The sequence below is a fragment of the Mus caroli genome, chromosome 19 (assembly GCF_900094665.2).
Source record: "Mus caroli chromosome 19, CAROLI_EIJ_v1.1, whole genome shotgun sequence".
In the NCBI taxonomy this organism is placed as follows: domain Eukaryota; kingdom Metazoa; phylum Chordata; class Mammalia; order Rodentia; family Muridae; genus Mus; species Mus caroli.
Window position 1 is genome coordinate 33,898,632 of NC_034588.1, and position 9,983 is coordinate 33,908,614.

The following is a 9,983-nucleotide window of genomic DNA, read 5'->3' on the forward strand; positions in this document are numbered from 1 at the left end:
CACACACACACACACACACACACACACACACACACACACAGAGCTAAGCTTGCTTTCCCGCTGTGCCCTGCCCTGAATGAAAAATCTTATAGGCTACCTACAGGGTGCAGCAATCCCTCATCTCCCCCTCATACCTCTCAGGGGAGCATTAACAGTGCTGTTCTGTGGAGCCATTTTTGTATCTAGACAAGCACTTACTTCAGTGAGGACACAGGATGATCTGGTCAATGTGCTTCTACAAATGGGTTTTAATTACCAATAACTACTTTCACACAGATTCAAAGGTGTCTGTTAGAGAGTGTACTGGCTGGTTTTGTGTGTCAACTTGACACAGCTGGAGTTATCACAGAGAAAGGAGCTTCAGTTGAGGAAATGCCTCCAAGAGATCCAACTGTAAGGCATTTTCTCAATCAGTGATCAAGGGGGAAAGGCCCCTTGTGGGTGGTGCCATCTCTGGGCTGGTAGTCTTAGTTCTATAAGAGAGCAGACTTAGCAAGCCAGGGGAAGCAAGCCAGAAGTTTCCATGGCTTCTGCATCAGCTCCTGCTTCCTGACCTGCTTGAGTTACAGTCCTGACTTCCTTTGGTGATGAACAGCAATGTGGAAGTGTAAGCCGAATAAACCCTTTCCTCCCCAACTTGCTTCTTGGTCATGATGTCTGTGCAGGAATAGAAACCCTGACTAAGACAGAGAGTAAGGTGAGAAGTTGTGTGAGAATCTGTACTGAATCTGCCAAATTGCTCAATTTGATAGATTCTATGATAAGGCTGATCAGGAACACACACATATGCTCAGATCACATGGAATAGCCTCCACGAAGAACAATGCTGGGAAGTATTTCACAACAAGATAAACAAGCTGCATTATGAAAGCAGCCAAAGCCAGGAATGAAATAATGCAAAGCTGGGAAGCCTCAAGTGATTTTTGTAATGTGTTAAAGCGCTGCCGGGACAGGAGGCGTCTGGACACCTCATCTTTCCAAGGACTTCCTCAGGCAGGTCTTCCCTTTCTTCTCCAGGGAGGCTGGAGACAGTGATAGAAAAAAGAAGCACCAGCAAATGGGACTTTACAGGGTTCTTATTGGGGTTGGTACGATGAAGGGACTCCAGAATGGGGGTTTTGCATAGTTTAGTTTCGGTTTTGTTTGTTTGCTTGCTTGCTTTAAAGCAGGATAGATAGTATTTTTGTCTAACTAGGAACTGATTAACAGACAAAACATTAAAACTCAAATATCTGCTAGTTCACATTCGAAACATAAAGTTAAAACACATCGGAAACTACGGAGAAGAAATGAACCTATGCTAGTACCCTGGCTTCTTACTTAGAAGACAAAAGTAGATCTTTAATAAAGACTAACAGCCAGGGCTTCTGACACACCTCAGAGGTAGAACGCTGGCCTAGTATGCCTAAGACCCTGGGCTAGATAGTCCACACTATAACAAAAAACCAAGTAATCTGACCAGTAGCCAGACCCAAAGATAAACCATAGGAAACATAAGTAGGTGTGCAATTATTTAGATAAAAATAGTGTGTGAAAACCTCCAGACATGGGTTTTAGATGACGCAGCGGCTACACCCTTGCCACGTAAGCATGAGAACCGGAGTTCAGATCCTCACAACCCACAGAGCTGTCAGGTGGGTGGGGTGGCTCACCTGTCATTCCAGCCTCCAGAGGTGGAGCCTGGAGATCCCCAGATCAAGCTGGCTAGCAGGACTGGCCACATGGGAAACTATGGGCTTGCCAGAGAAACCTCACTCCATCAGTTACAATGGAAGAACAATCAAGGATCAACCTTAGGCTTCCATACACACACGTACACGGGCGCAACCCCTACATACATATGTGCCTAAATGCATGCACACTACACATGCATGTGAAAATAGAGAGGGAGACTCTTAGGCACTAAAAGTCTAACTTAAATTTCTAGCAGAATATTTTCCTCTTTGAAGTTCTATGTAATTGTGTATGTAAGCAGAAGAAAAGCTGATAAACCAAAGACACCGGCTATTACCACATTCTTATATATCTACTTTTCAGAAATGATACTTAGATTTTGTTTGGCTGGGTTTTGTTTTGTTTTTGTAAGATAGGTTGTTCTCTTTACATAGCCAAAGCTATCCTCAGATTCACTGTCCTCTCGCCTTGGTCTCCTAAGAACTAACATTACAAGTATGTACCATCATGCTTGACTGATATTTGATATTTTAAAGATCAATACTGTAAGTAATACTAAATGTATTGTACTGATTTTAAAACTCACATAATGCAGGACTAGAGAGATGGCTCCATGATTAAGAGTGTGTGGACTCAGGTTTAGTTCCCAGAACCCATCAAGTGGCTCACAAACATCTGCAACTCCAGTTTCAAAGGCTATGTCCTCTTCTGGCCCCCACAGCACCAGGCACACAAGTGGAGCACATACAACATGCAGACAAAGCACACATATAAAAACAAAAAGTTTTACTCGTATCGTGCTTTTATACAGGCAATGCTAAAATGCAAATATTTTCTTTAAAAAACAAAGTAAAGGCTAGAGAGATGGCTCAGCACTTAAGAGCACTGGCTTACTCTTCCAGAGGTTCAGGGGTTCAATTTCCAGCAGCCACACAGTAGCTCACAACTGACTAATTCTAGTCCCAGGGGATCCAATGCCTTCTTCTGGTCTCTGCAGGAACTAGGCATGTATGTGCTGCACAGACATGCATATAGACAAAACACCCATTCAGATAAATACAAAATAAATATTTTTTAATGTAAAATACAAAACTGGGACCAGGGAGATGCCTTGGTCTACAAAATGCCTACCACATAAGCATGGGGAACTGAGTTCAGATCTCTGAGGTCAATGTAAAAGCTGGGTGCTTCAGCTCACTCTAACCCCAGTAATGGGGGTAGGGAGACAAGCTGGTACCTAGAGCTCAACCAGCAGCTATTACTCTGGATAAAACACTGTATTAACACCTCAAGACAAGGGTCTAAGGGATGGCTGTGATTCAACACTGGCTATATAAGCTTGAGGACCTGAGTTCGGGTCCTCAGAGCCCGAGTAATTCTGGCTCTAATTCCAGGCTCTAAGGTGGAGTCAGCAGATCTCCAAAGCAAGCTAGCCAGCAAGCCTAATCATACTGGGAACTCTGGGTTTGACTGGGAGACCTTGCCTCAGTGAATAAGTTGGGGCTGGTGAGATGGTTCAGCAGATAAGGGTGCTTGCCACCAAACCAACCTAAGCTCAACCCTGGAACCCAAGGAGCATACCAAGCCCTGCATGCCATCTTCTGTCTGACTCTACCTGTGCACCATAGCTCACACGTATCCTCTCACATGCGCAGAAGTAAAACGAATTAAGTAAGGTGGGCAATGACTAAGGAATATACTGCACATCACATCAGCCTCAGCTTCTACACACACACACACACACACACACACACACACAGAGAGAGAGAGAGAGAGAGAGAGAGAGAGAGAGAGAGAGAGAATGAATTTGGAAGTGAGACACCTGTTTAGGGAATGGGGTTGTATGTTGTGTGTGTGTGTATGTGTGTGTTTAAACAGGGTTTCCTGTAACCCAGACAGGCCTTATACTAGAATATTTAACTGCTGATGATACTGAGTTCCTGATCTACCTCCCAAGTACTGGGATTCCAAGCATCACCAACATGTTCCACCATGCCCCAGTGAAATGCCATTACTAACAACTGTTTCCTGTATCTGTAGCCATAATGCAAGAATTAATAAGGAAGATGAATATCGAAGTCTAAAGCTCAGTATTTGTTACAAACACGCTTCAGGATAACAAAGATGGTGTGCTTAAGACTCCAGATAAGGGCACAGGGACGTGTTTGGTAACAAGTCTGGGTACTTAATTCTCAAAAGACAAGTTTGTTTAAAAGTAGCAAATGCCTTCAGTACATTGTTTTAAAAACTTTGAGTTCAATATAGAATCACAATTTAGAAATGCTACTTTCCACCGGGCAGTGGTGGCGCATGCCTTTAATCCCAGCACTTGGGAGGCAGAGGCAGGTGAATTTCTGAGTTCGGGGCCAGCCTGGTCTACAGAGTGAGTTCCAGGACAGCCTGGAACTGTGAGTTCCAGTCGCAGAGAAACAACAACAACAACAACGAAGAAGAAATGTTACTTTCCAGGCAGGAATGGTGATACTCACCTATAATGTCAAAATGCCAAAATGCAGTGCTGAGGTGGAGGTTCGAAAGATCTGCAGTGGTTAGATACCAAGACACTCCCCACCCCTCACAGCGCACAAACTATGTCCCAAGACCTCCTCCTCTCTACCTCTCACGACCCTCCCCACTCACCACCCAATCTCAAAAAGCCTAAACAAACAAAAAGATCTCAACTGTTACAAGGAGTAGTGCCCAGCACTGGGCGGGTGGGAGGAACTGAATTCCAATCTCGTGGCAGAAAGACTGTATATCAAAAGGAGGAGAAAAGACATAGAATAGGAGAGAGAATACTCTAACTAGGTATCATATGCTACCAAATAACCTGCCCCCAAAGGAAAAGTAAGGGAGAGGGGGAGAAAGGAAGAAAGGGACGGAGGGAAAAACGGAAGGGAAGGGAAACGGGCATGGTCATGCATTCCTTTAATCCTAGCTGAGCATGCAGATCTCTGGGGCTTTGAGGCTAGTGTGATCTACATATGGAGTTCTAGGCAAGCTGGCCACACAGTAAGACACTGTCACAAAACAAAACAAACAAATAACGTAGTAATAAATAGTGCAGTATGCGCCCGCCCAGCAAGGTTTCGCCACAGGGAGAGAGGGCAGGCGGCTAATGAAGCTTTTCTTTAGGTGAAAGCTAAACCTAAAGGGTTTTTACTTCCACCACCATCATTTATTGCAGCTTCTGCGATTGCCCAGGGTGTTCTCTTTAGGAGACACAAGGATTACAAGTGATTTGAAAAATGATGGTGATGACTTCCCTCTAACACACAGCAGAGATCGAGCTCACTTTGATAGTACACACTGTCTAACTCGCTGGGGGTTTAAAAACCATTAGAAGCAGGTGAGGAAGCATTTCAGGCTGTAAGCCCAGCTTTCAGGATGTGGACACAGGCCATTCTCAGTACATAAGGAGCTCTGTTTGGAATCTGAGGCCAATCTGTATTGCATCCTATCTCAAAAATTAAAACAAAACCCCACCTCATTATAGAAAGATGACAAATTCAACTATGAGCAACACAAATGGGACTTCTTGCAGGTTTTCAATTTCCTTTATCCATATTTAAATTTTGTAGGAAAAGAGATGTTTAGATTGTGCCAGGCACCTGTAATTCTAATAACCAGGAGGCCAAAGCAGGATGAACAACAAGTCAGAGGGCAGCCTGGGTAATGTAGCAAGATCCTATTTCAACCTCCACACACAGTAAAACAGAAACACAGTAAGTAGGGATGCAGAACTCCAGGAGACAGTTTCAGGCCCAGCAGACACTGCTTCTAAGTGACTGGCGTCCATTACAGACGTGGCTGTAAGCATTTGGACACTGAAGTGGTACCTAATTCATATCCCTTGTGTGGCTGAGAAAAGAAGAGACAAACTTACTCTCCAGCTACACATTAAAACCAGTGCAGCTTCTTTTAGACATATGTACACAGAACCAAGAGTAGCTAAAAATGTCCAAACTAGCAATGCTGCATATCAAATACAATTTTCTAAAGAAGTGAAAGAAAGGAAGAAAGAAAGAAAGAAAGAAAGAAAGAAAGAAAGAAAGAAAGAAGCAACATTTTCAAAAAGACTCATTCACAGAGTTTATTATCAACCCTCTCTACTGAGGACTCTTACCTTCTGAACTGGGGAGACAACTGAGAACGCCTCCTCTGATGGATTCATCAACATCTTGCCTGTCTGTGTACTTATATTTATACTCGGGAGGTCACATGCCTCTCTGTCTCAGCTCCCTCATTAGCATAAGCCTAGTCTTCAGCCAGGAAGCGCCCCGGCGTCTTAGACGGAGAGCAAGTGCTGCCTCACTTTCTTTCCCGGACACTTATTACTATTTTTAACTTGTCAAAGTCAAAAATGCAGGACCAATAAAATCGCTGTCAACTTTAGGGATATTAATACACTGGAAACTTCCTGTCATCACTCAGCATCCCAATAAACTGAGGCATGTTTAGAAATTACACAGTTTGTGCTTTTCTTCAGAATTTAAAACAAGTATACTCACAAAAGAGCCAACCATACTACTCAGTCCTTTTTAATTTGAAAACTGGCGATGCTGGCTTCTCCTGGGAGACTGTCTAGATGTAAACTATCAGGATCGACCACAGACCTACTCACCACACTCTTCTACACTGTAACAAGATCTCCAAGTAAGCTAGTCTCCTCCCTCAGCCTAGAAGCTGAAGCTCAGGGATGGTAAATCATTACCCAACATCACTTCACCAAAAGTTACACCTTACATCCTCCTGGGCTGGGCTTCGGCCCACTCCCCCATAGCCCACCAACATTTCAGGAGACCCATGAAGGCCCAGGCCCTGTCTGGCACCAAATGGGTGTACATCCATCCACTACAAAGATAAGGACCCAGAGCCCTTGCTCTGGAGGTCGCAGCCCAGGTAGACAGAAAAACCAAACACCTTTTAAGCTGGTGACAAAGTCATTCACACAATAAAGTAAGAGAAGAACAGTACCTCGCCCAGTTTAGGAGAAGAGAGAGAAGCAGACAATCAGAGCAGAATGAAAAAGAAGGAAGCCAGACCTCTTACTAGAAATAAGCAGGCGACCACAACAGAAACCCCAGAAGCCTAATGTTCATCAAACTGCAACACATCTGGAACCTCCACCTGGGCTGCAGACGCAACTCGGTCTTCCACTAGGGGCTCAGCATGGGCCAGGCTGCACCCCAAAACCAAACACAACTCAATTATGAAGTAAAGCATGAGAAGGCCTGCGTTCCACATTTCCTACACCTCTGCATAATAGAAATCACTTCCAAACCCCTGTACCAAGTGTTTTTAAGAATTTAAATTTTTATAATATTTGTGTGTGTGTGTGTGTGTGTGTGTGTGTGTGTGTGTGTGTATGTGTGTGAAGACAGACAACTTGAGAGTCAGTTCTGGCCTTTAGGATTGATGGCCCCTTTACCTGCCCAGTCATTTTGCTAGTCCCTAAGAATATGCGGTTTGGGGAGTGGATGGGTGTGTTCCACGGAAGGATTTATAATCCTTGAGATTTATAATGTTGGAAACAGATTTATGACTTATTAAGCTTCTCATAACTCTTAAATTGTATATGACTTGACTGCTTCTAAAATGTTACTATGTAAATAATCCTTTATTCAGATGACCTTTTCAGTCTTCCTCGTGCATCGCGAAATGTCCCGCAGTCTGTTTAATAACAGGCTGTGAACGTTTCCTTGGCTTCTTGCTCTCTTCCCTCCATAGTTGCACTCCACAAGATTTAAATTAAAACTAGTTTAGAAACAGTGGACCTGTAGACTTGAACAGGTAAGTGGATGACCCATGCTAATAGTTACTTCTATAAATCAAAACCTCCCTCTGTGGAATCCACCCATCCACTCGAAAAACCGTAAATGAGAACTGTATCTTACGACACTCCTGCATGTGGAGGGAGGGCACAGAGTTAACCATCTACAATGAGAAACACAGCCCAAAACTCCCTGTTCCCCACCAGAAGTATGGGGAAGCCTAAGATGCCTCAGCATACTAACTACTTTAAGATCATAATTATCAAATAAGTTTCATGATCAAAAAAAAAAAAAAATAGCAGCATGTCTCAGGGGACCATCTGCCCACGGCTCTTCAGTCTAAGGGGCAGGTCCTTCCTTTGTTCTGAACGATGGGAGCCCATAAAAGCAGGGCTAGACTAAGATCCTGTGGGCTAAGTCACATCTTACCACAACTGGAAACTCTGCCTTGTTCTAGGCAGAAGCTTAGCTGTTCTCACTCTGGAAAGAGTTCACGATCAACACCTGAAACCTCAAATGAATTTGAGTGGCTATGATTTAAAGGAACCCTCTCTAGCAAAAGTACTTTAAAGATCAGTTCTTTACCAAGCTTGTAGTTCCGGTGCCTGCTCATCAATAACTGCTAATTCCCAACATGAGACATTTAACTCACTTTTCAGGGACTTCATAAAGCTTAAGCAAGGAGGGTGCTGGAGACAGGGCTCAGCGGTTAAGAGCAGTTGACTATTCTCAGGTCCTGAGTTCAGTTCCAGAGATTACATGGTGGCCCGTAACCACATGGAATGGGATCTGATGCCCTCTTCTGCTGTGCATGAAGACAAAACAGTCATATACATAAAACACATGAGTAAGTAAATCTCTAAAAAAAAAAAAAGGGGGGGGGTTCAGGCAAATGAACTAAACTTCCTCTTCATGCTTCTTGCAGTTACTCTAACCATGGGGGTTTCAACAGGTGGGGCGGGTGTCTTCACAAGGACCTTCTGCACAGTCTTCAGGTTATTACAAAATGTGAGGTGGACAGCAGTGTACAGACCTAATCCCAACCATCACTCCCATTGCTATTAATGTCCTTATTTTGTACATAGCTCGTTTAATCTTCCCATTCTCCTCATGCAGTGGTTCATAGCTACTGGGATGGTCACCTTCCTCAACTCCAAGAAGAAACAAAACCCGGTGATTAAGTGACTTGCCCAACTGCAGCCAGTCAGGTAGCTGACTTGTGGCAAAGCAGGAATTACAGAGAAAGAGGAAGCGTGGGAAGGGGAGGAGCTGAAGGTGTACCTGAAGCAAACAGACGTGGCTTTCCTCAGCTCCCAGTTTCCACCCTCAGTTCTTCCTTGACCTCATTCCCTTTTCAAGATCCCAAATAATAAAACGAGGTGAATCAAAACAACTGCTCTCCCGGGCAGGCTTCAGGAGTTTTCTCCTTCTCTAGGTAAAACAAAGGCAAGCAGTGCAAAGGATGTGCGGAGTCAGCCAACGGACTGCTGGAAAGGAAAGGCTTTCTCACAGTAACACACCACGAGAGGAGAGTGTGGGCTGGGGATGTGGTTCAGTTGGCAGATGCGTGCCTGGATAAAGCCCTAGGTTCAAACCCCAGCACCAAATGAACCCATATGGTGACGCTGGCCAGCAACTAAAACCATCCAGGAAGTGGCCACAGAGGATCAGAAGGTCAAGGTCACCCTCTGATACCCAGACATTCCAGGCGAGCCTGGGATACGTAAGACCCTATCTCATAAAAGGAAAATGCAAAGGCACACGGGTTGCAAGAGTATAGAGAGATTTTTTTTTCTTAGTCTCTGACATAGTTTTCTTTTATTTCCATGGTGGATCTGTGAATTCAGCTTCTGCGTATTGAAACAGCAAGAACCATTTTTTACATTCCAAAAGAATCCAACCTGAGTTATTTTTGAGGCAGTGATTGTGAGAGTTGAGCTTTCTAACTCTATTGACCATTAATGCAATAGGAACTAGGTATGAATAGTCACTGGTACATTGATGACACTGACCCACTTAAAAAAAAAAATATTTGCCGGGCAGTGGTGGCGCACGCCTTTAATCCCAGCACTTGGGAGGCAGAGGCAGGTGGATTTCTGAGTTCGAGGCCAGCCTGGTCTACAGAGTGAGCTCCAGGACAGCCAGGGCTACACAGAGAAACCCTATCTCAGGGGAAAAAAAATTATTTTTTTTTTTGACTTGGGGAGGTTTTTTTTTTTTTAACCTGAAAATTTTCCTTTTTCTTCTGTTTAAATCCATTCTATTATAGTTGTTTAATATGTAAGTTGTGTTGCTATACATAAAGTACATTTTTTAAAAAAACAAAATGTATAGCAGATAGATTATAAAGAATCATTATCTCTTGTATGAAAATAATTACTGCAATAGACATAATAGGTGTATATGTGACTTATATTCTTAAAAGTATGCGTGAAACCATACCGAAGAAGAAGAAAAAGAAGAAGAGAAAGAAGAAGAAGAAGAAGAAGAAGAAGAAGAAGAAGAAGAAGAAGAAGAAGAAGAAGAAGAAGAAGA

The 9,983-nt window shown here is 43.5% G+C and overlaps 1 protein-coding gene across 5 annotated transcripts in view; it reads right to left on the bottom strand.

The window, feature by feature from the left end:
* Positions 1-9,983, bottom strand: part of Ide (insulin degrading enzyme) — a 97,056-nt gene that overhangs the window by 63,343 nt on the left and 23,730 nt on the right. The window contains exons 2-3 of one of the 5 annotated variants that reach the window (XM_021151955.2): positions 8,730-8,879; positions 8,101-8,250 (exon numbers count right to left, since the gene is read on the bottom strand). The exons of 3 other annotated variants lie outside the window; for them this stretch is intronic. The gene's annotated coding sequence lies outside the window, so the exon portion shown is untranslated. Of the gene's footprint in view, positions 1-8,100; positions 8,251-8,729; positions 8,880-9,983 lie in introns of those variants that run through there. One more of the 5 variants, XM_029472380.1, reaches the window with a different exon arrangement.